The sequence below is a fragment of the Homarus americanus genome, unplaced genomic scaffold (assembly GCF_018991925.1).
Source record: "Homarus americanus isolate GMGI-L3 unplaced genomic scaffold, GMGI_Hamer_2.0 scaffold50482, whole genome shotgun sequence".
Taxonomy (NCBI): Eukaryota; Metazoa; Arthropoda; class Malacostraca; order Decapoda; family Nephropidae; genus Homarus; species Homarus americanus.
This window is the reverse complement of record NW_024740013.1, coordinates 25,661-51,447: the sequence shown is the minus strand read 5'-3', so window position 1 is coordinate 51,447 and position 25,787 is coordinate 25,661. Positions and strand designations below refer to the sequence as shown.

The window sequence follows — 25,787 nt, the reverse complement described above, 5'->3', positions numbered from 1 at the left end:
ACACTCCAATTCCCTCCAACACCGACCCCAACACCCTTACCTTTGCCAGAAAACCCTTTAGAACCTCGCCAGTACAGTGTCTGGAACCTCGCCAGTACAGTGTCTGGAACCTCGCCAATACAGTGTTTGGAACCTCACCAGTACAGTGTCTGGAATCACGCCAGTACAGTGTCTGGAATCTCACCAGTAGTGTTTGGAATCTCACCAGTACAGTGTCTGGAACCTCACCAGTACACGTCCAGGGAACTCGCCAGTACAGCCTGAAGTGCCGCCAGCATAAATTCAAGACCTTACCAGTTGCCAGTACACGACCAAGACCCTCTTCAGCACAGCAGTGATCACCGTTACTATACTGTACACCTAGACCTCTGGCGGCCAAGTACAGGAAAGTAATCTTACACATTCTTTTCTCTCTAGTTGGAATGTCAGAAGCCAGGAACACAAATATTGCCTCACAGGCAATATTGCCGAGGCATTGATTGGAATGTCACTACTTACTAAGCGTCTTGGAAGACTGCCAATATGTGCTCTTTACACGACCGCCCGCAAGCACACTGCCTGTGGTGTCCGAGGTGGTAGGAGGCGTGGAATGTTACTGGTAGATACAGATCGATCTATCTACTACTCAAAACAAAAGAATGTCCCAAAAGGCGGTTGGACATTCATGGATATGAGAGGACTCGTAATTGTCTCATCATCTGGGTATAACACAATAAAACAGCTCCGTATGTACAGTACTTCTACATCTGAGAGCGCATCCCAACACATCTAGGAGCTCGAACATCGTCATGTTTGGAACCTCCAAGTTGTATGATGTGAAGGAAGTGTTACAACACACCTGCGTCAGGAGTACAACAGCTCAAGCTTTAAGACAAAGGTTGTGATAGGCTACAACAAGCAGCACGCCTGGAACACGTTAACCAATTAGTCGTGGAATATAATTACTTGAGACGGCAATGGAGTTGCCTGAAACACCCAACAGCGGCACCTGAACATTCCAACAATTTGGACCAACTATCATCAACAACCAGAGGGAGGACTAATGTTGGTTCTGGACCACCTCAGGAGTTGAGACAAGAACGTCTTAATAACACGGTGCCGCTACTATCATTAGCTTGATGTGACGGACTCCATGTTGGCTCTACAACACTCAAGCATTGTGGTCCAGCTGTCTAGGGTAATACCACGTTGCTTCTGGAGCACACCAGCAGTCAGGTCTAGACACCATAACATCTAGTGGCTGGAACAATTTAATACTTGAAATTTAAACATCTCAACATCTAAAAATGGAACACTGTAACACCTGGGACTGGAACACGCCAAGAATTCAGTCTGGAACGTTTTAACAATTTAACCCGACCGTCAACCATAGCCAGGTGAGGTGGGCTCCAGGCTTACTCTGGCGGTGTGGGTACTGGTACACGGTAAGAGTCGGGACTATAACGCCCCCTTCCATTTGGTCGGGTCGTCAACAACAGCAAGGTGTGTAGGGGTCCATCCATGATTACTTTAGAACACCCCCAACACCTGGAACGCTACCTACCTCCCACCCTCCCCCCAGCACAACAACAACGCACGGCTCACCTGTCTAGTACCTAGTCTTACTTTACGGACGCTTGGCACGCGACGCCCACGTTACGACGAAGGTGGGGACGCCGGCGGTGGGACGTATAGGGGATAGCACGTCTCAGGACCCAGGAGTTGCGGCCCCTCGACACGAAGGGAGGCGACCGTGATACCGGAACACGCCGAGTAAGAATAAGACGATGGTGGAAAAATACTAATATAAATGGAATTATAAATGATAATAAATGGTTTAAAGGTGAATAAATGAAAATGCAAATATATATGATTGGTCTAAGGACGCATGAAAATGAACTAAATATTGTGATAAATATGAAAGGAAACATGACATGAAATTACAAACGCTATAAGGACGGTTATATTGTACTGAATCACACAGAGACTTATGACCGTAAAGTAAAGTAGTCCCTAACACACTTAATTGACGACCAAAACATATATATATAATTTACTCAGAAAAAAAATGACTACAGAGACACAAACATAGAAAATTGAACACACAGAGAACAAAATTAGAGACGAAGTGAAGCGTCCCTTGGAAACACGAAACACAATTAATATCCAGAATAAAAAATGGATCAGTAAAGCACGGTGGTGGTACAGGTAAAACTTAGACTGAAACAAACTACATTAATTTTCTTCTTAGATAACACGTCTTTCGAGCAACTTTCACCACGCCCTATCAGGACACTAAAGGCTGCACAAGTCCCATCACTCACCATTAACATCACCATTCAGACAAGATAATGGTGAAATGGTGCAAGTCTCCATCAAGGGGATAGGGAGCAACATCACTTACCCTTGTAAAACCTGACGTAAATAAACCAGGTTGGAGTTTCTTACTACCTGCAAGAGGAGTTACTGAGTCTTCACCAATCAAAAACTGAGAGGAGTAGAAAGTCAAAAGATCACCCAATTACCGCCACACTTACGGTCACCCAATCACCGTCGCTCTAACACACACACGCACACAGAGCGAATCAGACCACGCCCTTACATGCAGCAAATCAACTCCTGAGCTTTCATTACCACCAATCACCAACACGCTCGACCACAACAAACGTCAACCGGCCAGCTTAAATCCGCCAGTCAGTCAGTCAGTTCTCTGCATAACCAGTTAATAAATGGATCTAAAATTATTAATTGCTGATGAAGAATATATTAAAGGACCGCAGTACATTAAATGCCCGTATATACAACCGCTCAAAGCCGCATTATATTCAAGAGTATCCATTATATATTTTTTTTACGCCGACTCTCCTGGTTTCAAGACAGCAGGATTCGCAGTGTTCATTTGGAGATTCATTAGACCCCTATGTGACTGGCTTTCTTCCTCTCGTTCAGTTTTATATGTACAGTAAGATAGATAAGAGTAGATATATAAACAGATGGACAGACAAGACAGATAATCAGACAGACAGAAAAACGTGAAAGACAGATATAAACATGTCAGGAGAGAGAGATAGAGACGTACTGTACAAGCGTGTATATATTCTCTAATGTGTATATTGTATGTACATAAGGAATCATGTTGTGTATACGTGTATGGTCTGTCTACATACACAAGAATACACATGTACAGTACGTATATATACAGCCATCTATACACCTCCCTCCCTTTCCTCCCAACCCCTGACTTACTCTCGCCATCAGAATTCCAACCCGACTCTCCTGGGAAATTTCCGGAGCTGGCGTCGTGTTCCTCCACTCAACGTGTGTGTGCCCGAGTGAGCTGCCTGGACCGTCCCTTCTGTTTTAATACTCAGAGAATTTCCGATTGTCGCCGCTGACAATGTGTACCGTGTGTCTTGTCTACTGTGTTCCATTTATTTTGTCTTATTCTCCAGTTTTATTGTTATTACGTGTTTGTATACTGATTCGTTTTGTTTTCTATTCTTTTGTTAATATTACGAACCTAATTACTTTTTTTTGTAGTATTTAGTCTTATTTTTCTATAATAAGTTTGTCTATCGTTTGTTTTGTTGACACTACGGACCTAATTACTAATTTATTTACTGTCACCAGGTGTCGGTTACTGTACCTCTATAATATGTACCTTAACCTGTACTGTATTAGTGTTAATGTTTGTATTTCTGAATTAATGAGAGGTAAATAAAGTAGAAATTAACTAATTCAATCATTTATACCTTAACTGTAACCCGTAAATAGCAACAATATAAAAACTCTTCTATTGCCGTGATCCGTGTTACGATAATGCTGTTATGACCCGGAATTAGTAATTTTATGAACGAGACTAAATTTCACAAACTCAGAACAAATGACTTTACCATCAAAACTATGTTTACCCAAGCCGGAAACTAATGATGGTATTGTTGCTGTAACCCGGATATAATATCATTACCGTAAATATATGACCGTGTTGCAATACGGAATATAAAAGCGGCTCTGAACACGAGAGAAAACGGGGAACGGTCGATAATACGTGTAACTAGTATCTTTCGTGTGACTGGTAGAGTGGGCCCTTTATCCTAGGTCAAATGGGCCCTTTATCCTAGGTCAAATGGGCCCTTTATCCTAGGTCAAATGGGCCCTTTATCCTAGGTCAAATGGGCCCTTTATCCTAACAGACAAGCCCCCAGTCCTAACCTAACCTAACCAAACCACTAAAATTGATGCCCATTTCTAATATACCCAAATACAAAGGTGCTCCACCACTTAAACGTATCCCCAACACTCCCTCCACCACTCCAACATTACGAGTACTTCAACTTCTTATGGTCGGGTCAGGTTTGGTTGGGTTAGGTCAGGTCTGGTTGGGTTTGGTTAGGTTAGATCAGGTTTGATTAGGTTAGGTTAGGTTAGGCCCAGTAAAACTAAGGTCCACTTGGCTAACAACCTTCTTTTGTAATTACATTCCCACACTAGAGATCGCCCGGTGCGTCCAATACACCCTGACCTGACCGAGATCTGGACCAAAGGCTACAGAGCTGAGGTCTTCCTGGGTACTCACGAAATTTCCACCTCTCTCTCCCTTTATGCTTCCGTCTAGGTGAAGTGGGTCATTTACGATACATTCTCACACCTCTAATTAAGGGGACAAATTGCCATGTGGACCCTTCAAAATCCATCTTTGTGTCGTAGCTCATGTGACTCGGATGGATTTCTCTTGTCGACGGCTGAGGGTTACTTCAGCCTAAGAACCTGTTAGAATCCATCTTTGTGTCGTAGGTGAAGATGATCATGTGGCTGCGTTCTCACACCTTCAGTTCCTGGAGAAAGTTTAGCGTGCGAGTTTCTGCGAGTCCTGGAGGAGGGAGGAGATTGGTCGAGCTAGATGAAGATGAAGGAGGCTGGTTCAGAGGTCCACTCGGGTAGCTGGTTCACTGGTTCACTGGTCCATTCAGGTAGCTGGTTCATTGGGGTAACTGGTCCACTGGTTCACTCGGGTAGCTCATCCACTAGTCCTTCTGGGTAATTGGTCCACTGGTCCACTGGAGGGGTAACTGTTCCACTCATCACCTGGTCCAATGGGGGACCATCTACTGAGAATTTGTCCAGTATAGATTTTTTTTAAGGATTTTGTCCGAGAAAAAAAAACGCAATTTAGTCCAGTAATCACAATCCCCCCCATCCCTCCTCACCCCCACCCTCCTCCCCCCTCCTCACCCCCCACCTCACTCCCCTCCTCACCCCCCCTCCTCCTCCTCACCCCTTCCCCCTCCTCACCCCCGTCCCTCACCCACCTCCACCAATCACAGAGCCAGACAATACCCCCCACTTAGCACTGTACTAACCCAGGCGGCCATAAATCACCCCCAAATACTTGGCACTTTCATTAAGTATTTTCCCCGTCCACTAATTACCTTTATAAATCACCAGGTAACGACCCCTCACCTGGTGCCATTAACGACTGCTCAAGTGAGGTTTGTGAATGTGATAGTAGGAAGGTATACACATATTAATAATAGAGAGACAGACAGAGAGACAGACAGACACCTCCAGCACACTCATAAAGTACAGTACACGTTATTTGAAGATGATAATAACCTGTACGCTAGCCACACACATCCCCTGTACCTCGGTAATACAGTCCCCAAACGTGAACACAATGATAAATTATCTTGAGGCTGTCGTTGATGATAAACTAGAGATATACACACACAGGACATACACTCGGGGCTAAACCAGTAAACAGTGCGGTATACTGTGTCATACTCGTCAGTCACTCACTCTTACAACATACACTCAGGCAAGCAACTGTGCACGAAAAGTGTATACTGTAGTCATTAGTCAGTCACTTTCCTACAACATACACTCACAGTTAAAACCAGTAAACAGTGCGGTATACTGTGTCATACTCAAGCCAGTCATCACTTCTACAACATACACTCACAGTTAAACCACAGTAAACAGTGCGGTATACTGTGTCATACTTTCAGTCACTACTTACAACATAATAATCACAGTTAAACAGTAAAATATGCGGTATACCAGTCATACTATTACTACACTACTCTACAACATACACTCACAGTTAAAACCAGTAAACAGTATATCAAAATATACTAGTCATTCAATTATTTTACAACACACACTCACAGTTAAACCAGTAAACAGTGTGTGCGGTATACTGTGTCATACTCTGCCGTCACTCACTTACAACATACACTACAGTTAAACCAGTAAACAGTGCGGCATACTGTAAGGTCAATAAGTACTGTCAGTCACTCTTCACTTTACAACATACACTACAGTTAAACCAGTAAACAGTGGTAGTGTATTTAAATATAATACTGTCAAGTCACCATCTACAACATACACCTCACAGTTAAAACCAGGCAAACAGTGTAGTCATACCTGTCAGTCAACAATTACCTACAACATACACTCAACAAACCAAACAGTGCGGGTATACTGTGTGTCATACTCTGTCAGCTCACTATACCACATCACAGTTAAACCAGTAAACAGTGCGGTATACTGTGTCATACTCGTCAGTCATCACCTTTGGCATAACATACACTCAAAGCTTAAACGAGAGCAAACAGTGTGCGGTATACCTGTAAAATACAGCACTCGTCAGTCACACTAATTTCCATAACATACACTCACAGTTAAACCAGTAAACAGTGCAGATACTGTGTCATACTCGTCAGTCACTCACTCTTACAACATACACTCGGGGCTAAACCAGTAAACAGTGCGGTATACTGTGTCATACTAGTCAGTCACTCACTCTTACAACATACACTCACAGTTAGTAAACAGTGCGGTATACTGTGTCATACTCGTCAGTCACTACTCTTACAACATACACTCACAGCTAGTAGTAAACAGTGCGGTATACTGTGTCATACTAGCTATTCACCACTTCACAACATACACTCACAGTTAAACCAGTAAACAGTGCGGTATACTGTGTCATACTAGTCATTCACTATTTACAACATACACCACAGTTGTGCAACAGTGCAGAGCAGTTTCATACTCAAGGTCATCACTACTTCTACAACATACACTCACAGCTGTTAAACCAGTAAACAGTGCGGTATACCGTGTCATACTTCGTCGTCACCATCACTTCATGATAATAATCACAGTTAAACCAGTAAACAGTGTGGTATATCAGTCACTTCGTCAGTCACTCAATTTTACATACACTCACACAGTTAAACCAGTAAACAGTGCGCAGGTATACTGTGTCACCTGCCGGGGTCACTCTTGCCACACACCACCTCCGGGGCTAAACCAGTAAATATGCGGTGGTTCGTGTCATACTGTCAAATACTCTACAACATACACTCAGTTAAACCAGTAAACAAGGTGCGGTATGTATCAGGTCATACTCGTCGTCAGTCACTCTACCTACAACATACACTCTGGCTAAACCAGTGCGGGTATATTGAAGTCATACTCTGCTCAGTCACTCACTCTACAACATACACCACAGTTAAACCAGTAAAACAGTGCGGCATACTGTGTCATACTCGTCAGTCACCACTTTACAACATACACTCGGGGCTAACCAGCAAACGTAAGTGGTATACGTCATACCAGTCAGTCACTCTACAACATACACTCACAGTTAAAACGCAAACAGGCAGATATCAGTCATACCTCGTCGTCACTACTCTACAACATACACTGGGGCTAAACCAGTAAACAGTGCGGTATCAACACTGCCGTCACTCACTCTACAATGAACATACACTCACACACAGTTAAACCAGTAAAGTGGGTATAATCATACTAGTCATCACTCACTTACAACATACACTCACATAGTTAAACCAGTAAACAGTGCGGTATACTGTGTCATACCTGCTCGTCACTCACTCTTTACAACATACACTCACAGTTAAACCAGTAAACAACAGTGCGGCATACTGTGTCATACCGCCGTCAATTTACAACATACACCTTCACACAGTTAAACCAGTAAACAGTGCGGTATACTGTGTCATACTCAGTCACCACTTTTTACAACATACACTCAATAGTTAAACCAGTGCAAACAGTGCGGTATACTGTGTCACTGTCAGTCACTCACTTTACAACATACACCACAGTTAAACCAGTAAACAGTGCGGTATACTGTGTCATACCTGTCAGTCACTCACTTACAACATACACCTTCCACAGTTAAACCAGTAAACATGGTATACTGTGTCATACCTGTCAGTCATCACTCACTTCACAACATACACTCACAGTTAAACCAGTAGTAAAAATGTGCGGTATACTGTGTCATACTCTTCAGTAATTTTGAGCAACAACATACACTCACAGTTAAACCAGTAAACAGTGGTATACTGTGTCATACTCGTCAGTCACTTTCAATTTTACAACATACACAGTTAAACCAGTAACAGTGCGGTATACTGTGTCATATCACTAGTCATTCACTCACTTACACTCACACAGCTAAACCAGTAAACAGGTGGTATACTGTGTCATACTCGTCAGTCACTCACTTCAACATACACCACAGCAAATCAGCAAACAACAGTGTATACTGTGTCATACTTCAATAACAATACCACTCTTACAACATACACCTCACAGTTAAACCAGTAAACAAAGTGCGGCATACTGTGTCATGTCACTAGTCAGTCACTACTCTTTACAAATAGGGCTACAAAGGTTAAAATGTAGTAAACAACAGTGCGGTATACTGTGTCATACTGTCAAGTCACTCTACAACACATACACCACAGTTAAACCAGTAAACAGTGCGGTATACTGTGTCATGCTGTCAGTCACTCACTCTATAACATACACTCACAGTTAAACCAGTAAACAGTGCGGTATACTGTTATCATACTCGTCAGTCACTCACTTCTACAACATATTACCTTCCACAGTTAAACCAGTAAACAGTGCGGTATACTGTGTCATACTCTTCAGTCACACTTTACAACATACACTCACACAGTTAAACCAGTAAACAGTGTGGTATACCGTAGTCATATACTCGTCAGTCACTCACTCTTTACACAACATACACTCACAGTTAAACCAGTAAACAGTGGGTATTATACTGTGCTCATACCTGTCAGTCACCACTCTTACAACATACACTCACAGTTAAACCAGTAAACAGTGGTATACTGTGTCATACTGTCAGTCAATTTCACTCTACAACATACACCTCACAGCTAAACCAGTAAACAAAGTGCGGTATACTGTGTCATACTCTGTCAGTCACCACTTCCTGAAGGACATACACTCACAGCTGGGGTAAACCAGTAAACAGTGTATACTGTGTCATACTCTGCCGTCACCACTCTTACAACATACACACTCACAGTTAAACCAGTAAAATACAAAAGTGGCATATACTGTGTCATACTCGTCAGTCACCTCACTTTTACAACATACACCATGCTAAACCACAGTAAACAGTGGTATACTGTAAGTCATGCACTGTCATGTCACTTCACTTTTTACAATAGGCACTCACAGTTAAACCAGTAAATGGGTATATTCAGGGTCACACTGTCAGTCACCACTTCATGATACACTCACAGTTAAACCAGTAAACAGTGCGGTATATCAGGTCATACTCGTCAAATACTCACTCTTGCCAACATACACTCACAGTTAAACCAGTAAACAGTGCAAGTATACTGTGTCATACCTGTCAGTCACTCACTCTACAACATACAATCACAGTTAAATTGTTATGTGCGGTATACCAGTCATACACTCTGTCAGTCACTGTACCTTACAACATACACCACAGTTAAACCAGTAAATGGCAAGTGGTATACTGTGTCATACCTGTCAAGTTATACTCACTCTTACAACAGCAGTGAAAGAAATCTATTGTGACTTTGTTTACCGTCACTTGAGTCACTGCCATATACTGCGCACACACACACACACACACACACACACACACACACACACACACACACACACACACACACACACACACACACACACACACACACACACACGACCAGTTCGCTAAATTAAAGATGTGTTAAAATCTGAGGATATTAACATTCCCTTCTTTGTTATATTAGTTTATAAATCAGTTAACCAATTAATTGGGAATAATTATTTCCAGTTCCGGACACAACATACCCCCCGCCAGTTCCGGACACAACATACCCCCCCGCCAGTTCCGGACAACATACCCCCGCCAGTTCCGGACAACATACCCCGCCAGTTCGGACACAACCCCCCCGCCAGTTCGGACTGCATACCCCGTTCGGACACAACATACCGCCCCCCGCCAGTTCCGGACACAACATACCGCCCCACCAATTCCGGACACAACCACCCCCCAGTTCCCGGACACAACATACCGCCCCCCACCAGTTCCGGACACAACATCCCCCCAGTTCCGGACACAACATACCGCCCCCGACCAGTTCGGACACAACATACCGCCCCCCGCCAGTTCGGACACAACATACCGCCCCCAGTTCGGACACAACATACCGCCCCCGACCAGTTCCGGACACAACATACCGCCCCCCGCCAGTTCCGGACACAACATACGCCCCCCCACCAGTTCCGACACAACATACCCCCCATCCATTCTATAAAGACTACCATCCTTCCTTCCTTTATATGATCTGTTTCCTCACCGTTAAAGACAGACAGACGGATAAACAAAAGAGACAGACAGACGGATAAACAAAAGAGACAGACAGACGGATAAACAAAGAGACAGACGAGACGGATAAACAAAACAGACAGACGGATAAACAAAGAGACAGACAGACGGATAAACAAAGAGACAGACAGACGGATAAACAAAGAGACGAACGACGGATAAACAAAGAGACAGACAGACGGATAAACAAAGAGACAGACAGACGGATAAACAAAGAGACAGACAGACGGATAAACAAAAGAGACAGACAGACGGATAAACAAAAGACAGACAGACGGATAAACAAAGAAAGAAAGACAGACGGATAAACAAAGACGACAGAACGGATAAACAAAGAGACAGACAGACGGATAAACAAAGAGACAGACAGACGGATAAACAAAGAGACAGACAGACGGATAAACAAAGGGACAGACAGACAGATAAACAAAGGGACAGACAACCTCTCCTAACCTTACCTATCTTCACCTACCCAACCTCTAACCTTACCTATCCTTCCACTACCCAACCTCTAACCTTACTATAATGAGACAAAACTCACAAGAAGAGAATCACATATATAAGTAGGAAGTATAGAGAGTAGGAATGTAAAGGTAGGAAACTTGGTAGCGTGGCCTGGATGTTATTTGCACAGCGTCACTACGCTTATCTTATCTCGTATGTCAATACACATATATGACTTAAAGACTTGTTAAACACCTCTTCGATAACTATTTATTAATTCACTCAATGACATGGACACATTAATATCACTATTATATCGGTGACTAACACATTATGCTTTACGTTACTTGACACTGACTCTCGGACACACCTGAATGAATACACTTCCCACAGTAGGTAACTCACCCTAGGACGTTCTGACAAGACTCACGTGCCCTGACGTATAGGCCAGTGGGTGCTGGCTGGGCTGCCTCCTATGGGAGAATCTGTAGCTGGTGATGCTGTGAATGTGGTCAGGTCCTCCCTCCCCGACCTGGGGAAGGACGTGCGTGACTCTTTCTTAGTGAACCGAGAGACGCAAGAATTGCCAGAACATAAGAATGATGGAAACTGCGGCAGACATATTGACCCATACTGGGCGGTGTTTACACCCAACCCTATTGCTCATATGAGCATCAGCTTCCTGTTTGAAGCAATTCAAGCGAATTCGAGTTAATGATGAAATGTTTGTGCTTGACCATTCATCAACTCTCTGTTCCAACCAGTGTTTACCTGTTTCGCCTAAATCTAAATTTGTCTAATTTAAAACCATTGTTACGAGTTCGCTCCTGGTTGGATAATTGCGATACCTTTACATAAACATCCCCTTTGTTGTAGCCCTGTCTTCCACCCACACACCATCAGTCGCCCTCGCTCTACGTCTCTCGAGAGTGCAAATTAAGATACTTTAACCTGTCTCTATACTCAGGGTTCCTAATGCGGGATTAGTCTTGTCATTCTCCTCTGAATTCTTTCCAAGTTCCTCCATTCTGTAATACGGTGACTGAACTTGAACTCACGTGTCCAGGTGTGGTCTCACAAAAGAGCATAAAGATACAGTTTTTGGAATGGGCCTCTAACTAGTCTTGTAACTAACACTCCTTTGTATGAACCACCGTGCAAGCCAATTTATTTACGAGCAAAAATGACTACATTTACTTGGCTTAAGGTTCACACTTTATCATTACTCCTAAATCTCTCTGCATGATCCGATTTCTCTATAGCATCATTGTTTTAATAAGGTATCGTTTCCTATTTACATCTCTATACTGAGTACTTTACATTTGTCGACATTGAATTTCATCTGCACTTGCATTTTTAGACCATTGGAAATTGTTTAGATCGTCCTGTAGTTTTGATCTCGTTGATAACACGTCCTATTTTAGTGTCATCAAGCAATTTACTTATCATTTGCTGTCTATGCCGATATCTATGTCGTTTATGTATACTTAATAAACAATAATGGTCCAAGTACTGAGCCTTGGGGGAACTCCACTTGTGACGTTTTGCTCCATTGGACTTGGTACTGCCGTTAATGCTCCTCGCTGTTTCCTGTCCTGTAACCGCTTTAATCCATTTAGGGATACCACCTTTGATGCCATGAGCTTCTACCTTTCTAATTAGTCTTTCGGCGAGGACTCTGTCGAGCTTTTACCTTTCAAAGTCGAGACCATACGTCTGTTGTGCCCCCTCGTCACTGGTTAAAAAGCAGTAGTATTGGCGTTAGTTAGGCAAGCATCGCTTGGCAAGCCATGCTGGAATCGATGGTCGTCGGTGCTTCTCAGGTGATTTCAATAGAGTTTAACGACCAATTTGCTTCAATGATTGCTGCTATTGATGTTGAACTGATTGGGCATTAGTTAGAAGACCGTAAAATCCACTAATCAAATGACCGTGCATATCATCCAGATTCTCAATTGCCACCTGCTTTTGAGACATGTTAACGTAGCTTTTGCTGGGGCATACTAAGCTCTTCCTTACATTCCTTTAATATAGCAAAATATCATGGACCGGTGGCTTCCTTGGCTTCCAGTTTGTATTTAACACTAACATCAATTGCTAGTCACTACTATCTCGCCATTTGTTTTACTATCTGAATAAGTGGTACACCGGGTATCATGTTTAAATTTTCAGTGGTAAAAGCTTTATTTGAAAAATATTTATTCAAATTATTGCTCATTTCTCCCGTCGTTATCAGTGACTCGCGAATCTGTTAATTAATCTTTTCTCATGTTTTAGTTTGATACATTGTTATAAAGTCTAAAGTTTGCTCATTTACTCACTTGCTACCCACTTACCTCATTATTCCTCTTTGCTTTTCCTTTATATCAAGTTTTAACCCTATACCTTAATACCTATAATAATAGTCACGGTGAATTTTGTACGATTTATCCTTCTACCTATAGCAGCCTTTTGGCCCAGCCAGATGTTCTTTAAATATTATTTATCCATTTTAGGGTGTGTTCTCTGATCTGAGTTTTTGTATATGATATCTTCTGCCTTTGTGCATTAGTAACTCACTATTTGGTGTGGCAGAACTCCGCTTCAATCTCAAGGTCTAGATATCTGAGGTGATATCATCTACTAACTCAGTTTTCCTGACCCAATATGACACCCCCTCTCTCAACTGCCTCTTTAAACTGTCAAGGTTGCCTTTACTGAAATCTGTGAGTACTTTGGTGAATTTTCCTTCGTCTGCCTGAAAATCTAACTGGAATCAATTCTTTGTGATACGCTGTTTTTGCAAAGTTCAGTTCCCTCTCGGCACATTGCCGTAGGGGTTTCTCTGTTCGTCAGAACTAAATCCGTATATTATTTACCCGTGTGGGTTGGGTTATATATGTTGACTTGAAACAGTCCTGGATCGTCTCGAAAAATCACTCTGATTTACCAAATTCTGCCATGTGAGACAGTCTAAATCTATTTGGCCCAAGGTTGAAATGCTTCTATACAGAACTTTGTTGTTGTGTGAGCTTTGTGCATTTCATCCCCAGTCGCTCATTAGAAGACTCTCAGAGATTGGGGGTCTGCCTCAACCCTGTGATTATTTTTCGACTTGGTAGCTTAATTCTGTCAGAAATTTGTTTCTGTGTATTCCTCTCAGTTTTTATTTTGTATTTATTTAGATTATCCTAACCAGAATTTTCTCCTTTCCTTTCTGGTCACCTATATCGGTATGAACAGTTTGTAACCCACCAATTTGGTATTCGACTGATAAATTCATTAATATACATGATTTGATCCATGTTTCGATGAATGCGATTATGTCTAGATTTTCTTCGGTACCTTGCCAAGGCCTTAATATCATCCATTTTGTTTCTCTATCCTTCCTACTTTCATTACATGTTATGCATTTAAAATTAATTGTTTTGAGTCTTCCTTATACGTTTGGTTTTAACTCCTATTCTAGTTTAGTTTTTGACCATCATTCTAACCTTTCTATTTTACGCAATCTTTGCCTTGTTTACCCGAACGGGGAGAGATGACAGCAACCAGAATGATAATCGTAATGGACTGTCAATGCCCGTGGACAGGACTGTAGGGAGCCTTTATATGGGGTCGGCCCAGCCGGCTTCTGACCTCTAACAATTAACACTAAACTGGTTTGATCTGGTGGTGTGTGTGCAGGTGCATTCTGGCCGGTTCTTGAGCAGGTGTGGTTGTGAGTCACGCGGCTCACGTCATTAGCCGGCGAGGTCAAGTCCCTTGGGTCGACCTAAGTGTCAACCCGGAATGTGGTGAGCTGCAAGGGTGCTGTGGTGTACTCATTATATGTGACATAATTCTGGGCTTAAGCTTTGGTCTGACAATCACTCATTACATTACTATCCTTCACCTACCCAACCTCTAACCTCTCCCTAACCTTACCTATCCTCCACCTACAACCTCTAACCTCTCCTAACCTTACCTATCCTTCACCAACCCAACCTCTAACCTCTCTAACCTTACCTATCTTCACCTACCCAACCTCTAACCTCTCCTAATTACCTATCTTCACCTACCCAACCTCTAACCTCCTCCTAACCTTACCTATCTTCACCTACCCAACCTCTAACCTCTCCTAATACCTATCTTCACCCACCAACCTCTAACCTCCTAACCTTACCTATCCTTCACCTACCCAACCTCTGACCTCTCCTAACCTTACCTATCTTCCCACCCAACCTCTAACCTCTCTAACTTACCTATCTTCACCTACCCAACCTCTAACCTCTCCTAACCTTACCCTATCCTTACCTACCCAACCTCTAACCTCTCCTAACCTTACCTATCCTTCACCTAACCAACCTCTAACCTCTCTAACCTTACCTATCTTCACCTACCCAACCTCTAACCTCTCTAACCTTACCTATCTTCACCTACCCAACCTCTAACCTCTCCTAACCTTACCTATCCCTTCACCTACCCAACCTCTAACCTCTCCCTAACCCCTCTCTTAACCCTAACTAACCTCTAACCTCTCCTAACCTTACTATCTTCACCTACCCAACCTCTAACCTCTCCTAACCTTACCTATCATCCTACCCAACCTCCTACCTCTCCCTAACCTTACCTATCCTTCACCTACCCGACCTCTAACTCTCCTAACCTTACCTGTCCAAAATGGGATTGTTATTTGTAGTGAGGATGTGCCCAGTCAAGCAAGCAAGCAAGCAAGAGCCTGTTTATGTCTGTGTATACCTGTATGTGTATGTGTGTGTGTGTGTGTGTGTGTGTGTGTGTGGACAGCTTGGTGGAGTGGAGGCAAGCAGGAGTAAGCTGACTCACTCTGGATCGATCTATCCACCCTCCACACTTCCCTCCCCCAACCATACCCCGTCACTAACCCCCCTCCCCCCCCTCCTCTGTATACCTCTCATCCACCCTCCCCACCCCCACCCACGCCTCCTGCATTATTCCAGGCCACATCAATACAGGAAATGATGTTTTATAATGAAATGTATCTTTTATAGCTTTTTTTTGTTATTATGATCCGTATTACGTCTTTTTATATCATCATCATCATCATCATCATCATCATAAACGTGTTTTATATCATCATCATCATCACCATAAGCATCAGTTTTATATATAATTTTTATCATCATCATCATATTCATTATATTTATATCATGTATACAACCTCATATATCATGTATACAACCTCCATCAGTCATACACGTTCTAGGACCAAAACTATACATAAATATACATAGATAATTATACAGGAGGTTAACTTGACTCTGTTGTGTAGGAATATTATAATGTTAACAAGGAACTAATTAACTGTTTACCTGTGGCTGAACTTACCCAGGTAGATGGAAGGTGTAGTGGGTGTTAGTGGGTGTTGTGGGTGTAGGGTGTAGTGGGTGTTGGTGGAGTGTTAGGTGTTAGTGGGTGTAGTGGAGTGTGGGTGGGTGTAGTGGGTGTTGGTGGTGTAGTGGGTGTTGGTGGGTGTAGTGGTGTAGTGGGTGTAGTGGGTGTTGGTGGGTGTGGTGGGTGTTGGTGGGTGTAGTGGTGTTAGTGGGTGTAGGTGGTGTTGGTGGGTGTAGTGGTGTTGGTGGGTGTAGTGGGTGTTGGTGGGTGTAGTGAGCGTTGGTGGGTGTAGTGGGTGTGGTGTGGTGAGTGGGTGTAGTGGGTGTTGGTGGTGTAGTGGGTGGTGGGATGTGTTATTGGGTGTTGTGGGTAGTGGTGGTGTGGTGGGTGTAGTGGGTGTTGGTGGGTGTAGTGGTGTTGGTGGGTGTAGTGGTGTTGGTGTATGAGTGGAGTCATGGTGGAGTGTGGTAGGTGAGAGTGAGCGTTGGTGGGTGTAGTGGGTGTTGGTGGGTGTAGTGGGTGTTGGTGGGTGTAGTGGGTGTTGGTGGGTGTAGTGGGTGGTGGGTGTAGTGGTGTTGGTGGGTGTAGTGAGCGTTGGTGGGTGTAGTGGGTGTTGGTGGGTGTTGGTGGGTGTGGTGGGTGGTGGGTGTAGTGGGTGTTGGTGGGTGTAGTGGGTGTTAGTGGGTGTAGTGGGCGTTGGTGGGTGTAGTGGGCGTTGGTGGGTGTAGTGGGTGTTGGTGGGTGTAGTGGGCGTTGGTGGGAGTAGTGGGCGTTGGTGGGTGTAGTGGGTGTTGGTTTGTAGTGGGCGTTGGTGGGTGTAGTGGGCGTTGGTGGGTGTAGTGGGCGTTGGTGGGTGTAGTGGGCGTTGGTGGGTGTAGTGGGCGTTGGTGGGTGTAGTGGGCGTTGGTGGGTTCAGTGGGCGTTGGTGTAGTGGGTGTAGTGGTGTTGGTGGGTGTAGTGGGTGTTGGTGGGTGTAGTGGGTGTTAGTGGGTGTAGTGGGTGTTGGTGGGTGTAGTGGGTGTTGGTGGGTGTAGTGGGTGTTAGTGGGTGTAGTGGGTGTTGGTGGGTGAGTGGGTGTTGGTGGGTGTAATGGGTGTTGGTGGGTGTAGTGGGTGTTAGTGGGTGTAGTGGGTGTTGGTGGGTGTAGTGGGTGCATCATTGTCAGAGAAAGAGATCGTCGAGATGTCCTCATCACCCGAGCCATGCGTGGCTCAGACCACTGTGACACTGACCATCGGCTCATCAGAGCCAAGGTCTCACTTCACGTCGCCCCAAAACGGCGAAGGCAACAAGCCTCCAGAAGAGGTTTTAACACTAAGCGTCTGGAGGATCCAGCGGTAGCACAAGTTTTCAGAAAGCAGCTCGAAGAGGGGCTGATAAACAGCCCAAACCCCAGAGCCGAAGGGTATTCTCGACACTGTCATGACAAAAACCTGCAGAGCGACCCTCGGCCAGTTCGAAAAAATACACCAGGATAAGTTTCATGATAATGATCCGGAAATCAAAGTACTAGTCAATGATAAACGTGCTGCTTTAACTGACTGGCAGAACAACCCTCAGTCTTGAACCAAAGCTGATACCTTCAGCTGGAAGAAACCGGCGGCCCAGCACAAACTTCGCAATCTAAAGAACGACTGGTTTAAAAATAAAGCATGCGAAATGCAAAAGCTTGCTGATCAACACAAGATGGGGCAGTATTTTCAATTCCACTAAAACATTTTATGGGTCACTCGTGGCGCAGCCCCCTCCTCTCATCCTATGGTAACTCCTAATTAAAAAGAAGAAAGGCATCCTTCAGCACTGGAAAGAGCACTGTCATTCGCTGCTCAATCGAAACACCAATGTGGATGTAATGGCTACCCAGCAGGTCCCTCAGCATCCAAAGCTGGCCACATCAATATCCTCCATCCCTGGATGAGGTAGCTACTGCCATCACACAGATGAAAAATAACAAAGCCTCAGGGTCTGATGGAATCCCAGCCGAGGTGTATAAAGCAGGAGGACCTCTGCTTACCAGCCGTCTCCACAAGCTCTTAAAGACGCCTCCATCGTAAATATTTATAAGAACAAGGGAGACCGGTCAGACTGTGACAACTACTGCAGGACCTCGCTGCTGTCCATAGCTGGTAAGATTATCGCCAGAGTCCTCCTAAACAGACTTCTTCCTGAGGCAGAAAATTTCCTCCCAGAATTTCAATGTGGCTTTATACCATCACATGGCCTCACTGACATGATCTTTGTTACACTCCAGATACAGGAAAAGTGTAGAGAATAGCGACATGACCTGTACATAGCCTTCATCAACCTAACCAAGGCCTTCAACTCGGTCAACAGGGAAACCCTCTGGTAGACCCTCAGCCGTTTTGGCTGCCCACCAAATCTTGCTACAATGGCATGAATGGCAGTGTCTACAATGGCACCCAGTTTGAGTTTTCCCCATCCAAAGCAGGGAGTAAAGCAAGAATATGCTAGCACCAACTCTTTTCCATTTTCTTGGCTGCCTTCCTTACTCGTGCCAGTGCCAATTTGCAGAGGTGGACATCAATACCAGATGAAGGGTCTTTATAATATAAGACAACTCCAGGCAGGAACAAAGGTGTTGGCAGCTTCCACTACTGAACTTCAGTATGCAAACGACTTCAACCTTGTCACTCACACTGAACACAACCTACAAGAGATGCTGAACACCTATGCAGATGCTCAGGCACACTTTGGCCTTGAGGTGAATGTACGTAAGACTCAGATTCTCTCTCAGCCTGCCCCTGGTTCAGTCACACCTCCACAATCCATCCAGCTTAACGGTACTACCCTCTCTAATGTTACCCACTTTCAGTATCTCGGCTTCCACCTGTCCACCACCGTGGACATCGATGAAGAGATTCAGCATCAGATCAGATGTGCATCTCAAGCCTTTGGCAGATTTCGTACCAGTGTCTTCAGCTGTAGGGAGTTGAAATTATCTACAAAGTATGCGTATATCGAGCAGTGGTCCTCCCCACCCTGCTATATAGCAGCAAGACATGGGTCACATATAGTAGGCACCTCAAGGCACTTGAAAACTTTCACCAACGTAGTCTACGTTCTATCCTCCGACTTCCCTGGGAAGACAAGAGAACAAATTTCAGTATTCTCGCTGGCATCAACTGTAGGAGCATCGAGGCTATCGCAAATCCATGAACAATTATGCTGTACTGGCCATGTTACCTGCATGGACAACAGTAGACTGCCAAAGCAGCTACTTTACAATAACTTAACGAATAGTAAACGTAACATTGGCGGGCAACTGAAAAGGTAAAAAGATAGTATATGACAAACCTAAAAAGTGCCAAATCGACCCCTTCAAGCGGAGACGATTACTCCACACCGTAACGCTTGGAGGATCACCACACAAGAAGGTGTCAATACTTTCGAGTTAGCCCGACTGCATACCGAGTCAGACAAGCGCCAACGCCGAGAAGACGCCCTCCCACTAGATGTAGCCCCCATGTGCAACATCTGTGATCGATCCTACCGGTCCCGTATCGGCCTCTTTAGTCACCCCAGAACTCACCAACGAAGGTGACATCAGTAATAACTCATATCATTGTATCATTGCTCGATTCCGAGTGACAGCAAAGTAGTAGTAGTAGTAGTGGGTGTTGGTGGGTGTAGTGGGTGTTGGCGGGTGTAGTGGGTGTTGGCGGGTGTAGTGGGTGTTGGCGGGTGTGGAGTAGGTGTTGGCAGGTGTAGTGGGTGTTGGCGGGTGTAGTGGGTGTTGGCGGGGTGTAGTGGATATTGGCGGGTGTAGTGGGTGTGATGGGTGTAGTGGGTGTTGGCAGGTGTAGTGGGTATTGTTGGGTGTAGTGGGTGTTGGCGGGTGTAGTGGGCAGTGATGGGTGTAGTGGGTGTTGGCGGGTGTAGTGGGTGTTGGTTCGGTTACAAGTGAAAATTTTAATATACAATAGTTTAGTTTGGGTTAAATAAGCCTCAGTTAGGTTAAGATAGGTTAAATTACTGTTGGTTAGTTAATTAGTGTAAGCTAAATTAACATTGTTTAGGCTAGGTTAAGTTTGGGTAGGGTAGGGTTGGGTTACTGCCTTCCACCATCCCCGTGAGGAAGGGAGAGGGTATGTGGGGGAGACGGGAAGGAGGAGGGAGGAGAAGGGAAGGAGGAGGGAAGGTGGAAGGAGGGAGAAGGGAGGAGGGATGCTTGTGGATTCAGATTTCCAGATTAGCCCCCACATAGCGCCGGGGCTAATTTATTGGCACCCCACCCCCACCCCATCTACATCCTGTGTAAGGGGAAACACGAAGGCATTGGCCCAACAGGGAAGACATGCGGGAGTTGATGTTTGCCTTCTTACACTAGGACGATGGGTGGGCGAGAGTGTCTGGTTGTGTTAGCAAGTCACCGGTGCCTCAGTAGTGTGTTACGAGAGCAGCTTAAGTACACGACCTACAGTATGTAGTGAGGACCGTGTACCATTGTGGTCAAGATATGTAGTGGCTACGGCAGGGAAGGGGTGCAGGTAAAGGGAGAAGTAGTGGCTGTGGGGGAGGGGGAGGTGCAGGTAAAGGGGAGTAGTGGCTGCAGCAGAGGACGGGGAAGGGGTACAGGTGACAGGAGGAGAGGAGTAGTGGCTGCAGCAGGGAGGGAAGGGTACAGGTGACAGGAGAGAGAGTAGTGGCTGCAGCAGGGAGGGGTGCGAGTAAGGGGGAGTAGTGGCTGCATGAGGGAGGAAGGTGCAGTGGGGGGAGTAGTGGCTGCAGCAGGGCGGGGAAGGGTACAGGTGACAGGAGAGGAGTAGTGGCTGCAGCAGGGAGGGAAGGGTGCAGGTAAAGGGGAGTAGTGGCTGCAGCAGGAGGAAGGGGTGCAGGTAAAGGGGAGAGTGGTGGCTGCAGGAGGGAGGGAAGGAATGCAGGTGACAGGAGAGGAGTAGTGGCTGCAGCAGGGCAGAAGGGGTGCAGGTAGGGAGAAGTGGTGGCTGCAGGAGGGAGGAAGGTGCAGGTAAAGGGGAGAAGTGGTGGTATGAGGGAGGGAGGTGCAGATAAGGGGAGAAGTAGTGGCTGCAGCAGGGCGGGGAAGGTACAGGTAACGTGAGAGGAGTAGTGGCTGCAGCAGGGCGGGGAAGGGGTACAGGTAACGTGAGAGGAGTAGTGGCTGCAGCAGGGCAGGGGAAAGGGTGCAGGTGACAGGAGAGAGTGAGTGGCTGCAGCAGGGCAGGGGAAGGGGTACAGGTGACAGGAGGAGAGAGGAGTAGTGGCTGCAGCAGGGGGAGGAAGGGGTACAGGTGACAGGGAGAGGGAGTAGTGGCTGCAGCAGGGCAGGGGAAGGGGTACAGGTGACGTGGAAGGTAGTGGCTGCAGCAGGGAGGGAAGGGGTACAGGTGACGGGAGAGGAGTAGTGGCTGCAGCAGGGCAGGGAAGGGGTACAGGTGACAGGAGAGGAGTAGTGGCTGCAGGGCAGGGAAGGGGTACAGGTGACGTGGGAATAGTGGCTGCAGCAGAGGACGGGGAAGGGGTACAGGTGACGTGAGGAGGTAGTGGCTGCAGGGGAGGAAGGGGTACAGGTGACAGGAGGAGTAGTGGCTGCAGCAGGGGCAGGGAAGGTACAGGTGACAGGAGAGGAGTGAGTGGCTGCACGGGGCAGGGGGAAGGGGGTACAGGTGACGGGGAGGTGGAGTGGCTGCAGCAGGGCAGGGGAAGGGGTACAGGTGGAACAGGAGAGGAGTAGTGGCTGCAGCAGGACGGGAAGGTACAGGTGACAGGAGTGAGTGGCTGCAGGGCAGGAAGGGGTACAGGTGACAGAGAGGATGGCTGCAGCAGGGCGGGGAAGAGTGCAGGTGACAGGAGGAGTAGTGGCTGCAGCAGGACGGGGAAGGGGGTACAGGTGACAGAGGAGAGGAGTAGTGGCTGCAGCAGGGCAGGAAGGGTACAGTGTGGGAGAGAGTAGTGAAAGCAACCAGAGGGAAGGGGTACAGGTGACAGGAGAGAGTGAGTGGCTGCAGCAGGGGAGGGGAAAGGGTACAGGTGACAGGAGAGGAGTAGTGGCTGCAGCAGGGAGGGGGAAGGGGTGACAGGTAGGAGGAGTAGTGGCTGCAACAGGGGGGGAAGGGTACAGGTGACGTGAGGAGAGAGTGGCTGCAGCAGGACGGGGAAGAGGTACAGGTGACGGGAGAGGAGTAGTGGCTGCAGCAGGGCAGGGGAAGAATCAGGTGAGCAGGAGAGGAGTAGTGGCTGCAGCAGGACGGGGAAAGGGGTACAGGTGACAGGAGGAGTAGTGGCTGCAGCAGGGCAGGGGAAGGAATACAGGTGACAGGAGAGGAGTGAGTGGCTGCAGCAGGGGAGGGGAAGGGGTACAGGTGACAGGAGAGGGTGAGTGGCTGCAGCAGGCAGGGAAGGGTGCAGGTGACGTGAGAGGGTAGTGGCTGCAGCAGGGCAGGGGAAGGGGTACAGGTGACAGAGAGGAGTAGTGGCTCAGCAGGGCAGGGAAGAGGTACAGGTGACAGGGAGAGAGTAGTGGCTGCAGCAGGACGGGGAAGAGGTACAAGTGACGGGAGAGGTAGTGGCTGCAACAGGGCGGGAAGGGGTACAGGTGACAGAGGAGTAAGTGGCTGCAGCAGGACGGGGAAGGGGTACAGGTGACAGGAGAGGAGTAGTGGCTACAGAGGGAGGAAGGGGTACAGGTGACAGGAGAGGAGTGGTGGCTGCAGCAGGGCAGGGAAGGGTACAGGTGACGGGAGAGGTGAGTGGCTGCAGCAGGGCGGGGAAGGGGTACAGGTGACAGGAGAGAGTAGTGGCTGCAGCAGGGCGGGAAGGGGTACAGGACGGAGAGGAGTAGTGGCTGCAGCAGGGCGGGGAAGGGTACAGGTGACGGAGAGGAGTAGTGGCTGCAGCAGGGCGGGGAAGGGGCAGGACGGAGAGGAGTAGTGGCTGCAGCAGGGCGGGGAAGGGGTACAGGACGGAGGAGTAGTGGCTGCAGCAGGGCGGGAAGGGGTACAGGTGACGGGAGAGGAGTAGTGGCTGCAGCAGGGCGGGGAAGGGGCACAGGTGACGGAGAGGAGTAGTGGCTGGCAGGCGGGAAGGGGTACAGGTGACAGGGAGAGGAGTAGTGGCTGCAGCAGGGCGGGAAGGTACAGGTGACGGGAGAGTAGGTGGCTGCAGCAGGGCGGGGAAGGGGTACAGGTGACGGAGGAGTAGTGGCTGCAGCAGGGCGGGAAGGGCAGTGATGCGGAGGAGAAAATGCAGCAGGGCGGGGAAGGGCACAGTGGACGGGAGAGAGTAGCTGCGGCAGGGCGGGAAGGGCACAGGTGACAGGAGATAGTGGCTGCAGCAGGCGGGGAAGGGTACACAGTGACGGAGGAGAGTGGTCAGGCGGGGAAGGGCACAGGTGACGGAGAGGGAGTAGTGGCTGCAGCAGGGCGGGGAAGGGGTACAGGTGACGGGAGAGGAGTAGTGCATGCAGCAGGGCGGGGAAGGGGTACAGGTGACAGGAGGAGTAGTGGCTGCAGCAGGGCGGGGAAGGGGGACAGGTGACGGAGAGGAGAAGTGGCTGCAGCAGGGCGGGGAAGGGGCAGGTGACAGGAGAGGAGTAGTGGCTGCAGCAGGGCGGGGAAGGCACAGGTGACGGAGAGGAGAAAGGGCTGCAGCAGGGCGGGGAAGGTACAGGTGACAGGAGAGGAGTAGTGGCTGCAGCAGGGCGGGGAAGGGGTACAGGTGACGGAGAGGAGTAGTGGCTGCAGCAGGGCGGGGAAGGGCACAGGTGACAGGAGAGGAGTAGTGGCTGCAGCAGGGCGGGAAGGGCACAGGGACGGAGAGGAGTGTGGCTGCAGCAGGGCGGGAAGGTACAGGTGACAGGAGAGGAGAGTGGCTGCAGCAGGGCGGGGAAGGGGTACAGGTGACAGGAGAGGAGAAAAGCTGCAGGGGCGGGGAAGGGGTACAGGTGACGGAGAGGAGTAGTGGCTGCAGCAGGGCGGGAAGGCGGTGACGGAGAGGAGTAGTGGCTGCAGCAGGGCGGGAAGGGGTACAGGTGACGTGAGAGGAGTAGTGGCTGCAGCAGGGCGGGGAAGGGGTACAGGTGACGGGAGAGAGCATGCAGGGCGGGGAAGGCACAGGTGACGGAGAGGAGTATGGCTGCAGCAGGGCGGGGAAGGTACAGGTGACAGGAGGAGTAGTGGCTGCAGCAGGGCGGGGAAGGCACAGGTGACGGAGAGGAGTAGTGGCTGCAGCAGGGCGGGAAGGGGTACAGGTGACGGAGATATGGTACGCAGGGGGGGGAAGGGGTACAGGTGACGGAGAGGAGTGGTGGCTGCAGCAGACGGGAAGGGGTACAGGGACAGGAGAGGAGTAGGGCTGGCAGGGCGGGGAAGGGGCAACAGGTGACGGAGAGGAGTAGTGGCTGCAGGGCGGGGAAGGGGTACAGGTGACAGGAGAGGAGTAGGGCTGCAGCAGGGCGGGAAGGGAACAGGTGACAGGAGAGGAGTAGTGGCTGCAGCAGGGCGGGGAAGGGGTACAGGACGGAGAGGAGTAGTGGCTGCAGCAGGGCGGGGAAGGGTACAGGTGACAGGAGAGGAGAAAGGGCTTGGCAGGGCGGGAAGGGGCACAGGTGACAGGAGAGGAGTAGTGGCTGCAGCAGGGCGGGGAAGGGTACAGGACGGAGAGGAGTAGTGGCTGCAGCAGGGCGGGGAAGGGGTACAGGTGACGGAGAGGAGTAGTGTCTGCAGCAGGGCGGGGAAGGGGTGAAGGTAGGAGTGCTAACTACAGGTTAGAAGCAGCAGTGGGCAGGAAGTGGTGTGTTGACATACCAGCAGTGAGCAGTGTGGTCAGCAGGAGGGTGGTGGTGGCGAGGCCAGCATGTGAGGGCGGGGGGGGAGCCTCATCCCCCCCAGGCACGACCCCCTTGATCCACCAGCCCCTCCTCCTCTCTGCCTCCTATTACTTCACCACCACCTCCTTCTAGAGTTTCAACGGAGGTAGAGAAGGATTTCTGTTTCTGCGGCACCTCCTCCTAACGTCTCAGCAGTCACCGGGTTGGTGTTGGAAAGGGCTTCTTGTACTGCTGCTGGTGCTACTTGTGCTGCGTGTGGTCCTCAGCCGGCAGGTCTCCTGGCGTCCCGCAGTGGTAGCGCCCCCTACCTGCGGCCAAGAGAAACATAAGGTTAAGGGGAGAACACTGAGAGGGTTTTTATCACCGTCTTGGGGTGAATTAAGAGGTGTTGAAACTCACGGCCATACCGTCACTCCGTCGCTGCTACTGGAAAAAGACAAAAAATAAAAAATAAAATTGAGGGGTGACAAAGAGTTAGTCTTCAGCTGCGTTAGTGACGGACTAGTCAGGGGTACAGTAAGAAGCGGG

The 25,787-nt window shown here is 47.9% G+C and overlaps 1 protein-coding gene across 1 annotated transcript in view; it reads right to left on the bottom strand.

Moving 5' to 3' along the window:
• LOC121875039 (repulsive guidance molecule A-like) overlaps positions 1–25,563 on the bottom strand; it is a 33,879-nt gene extending 8,316 nt beyond the window's left edge. The window contains exon 1 of the mRNA XM_042379388.1: positions 25,237–25,563. The gene's annotated coding sequence lies outside the window, so the exon portion shown is untranslated. The remainder of the gene's footprint in view (positions 1–25,236) is intronic.
• Between the last annotated feature and the right edge of the window lie 224 nt (positions 25,564–25,787).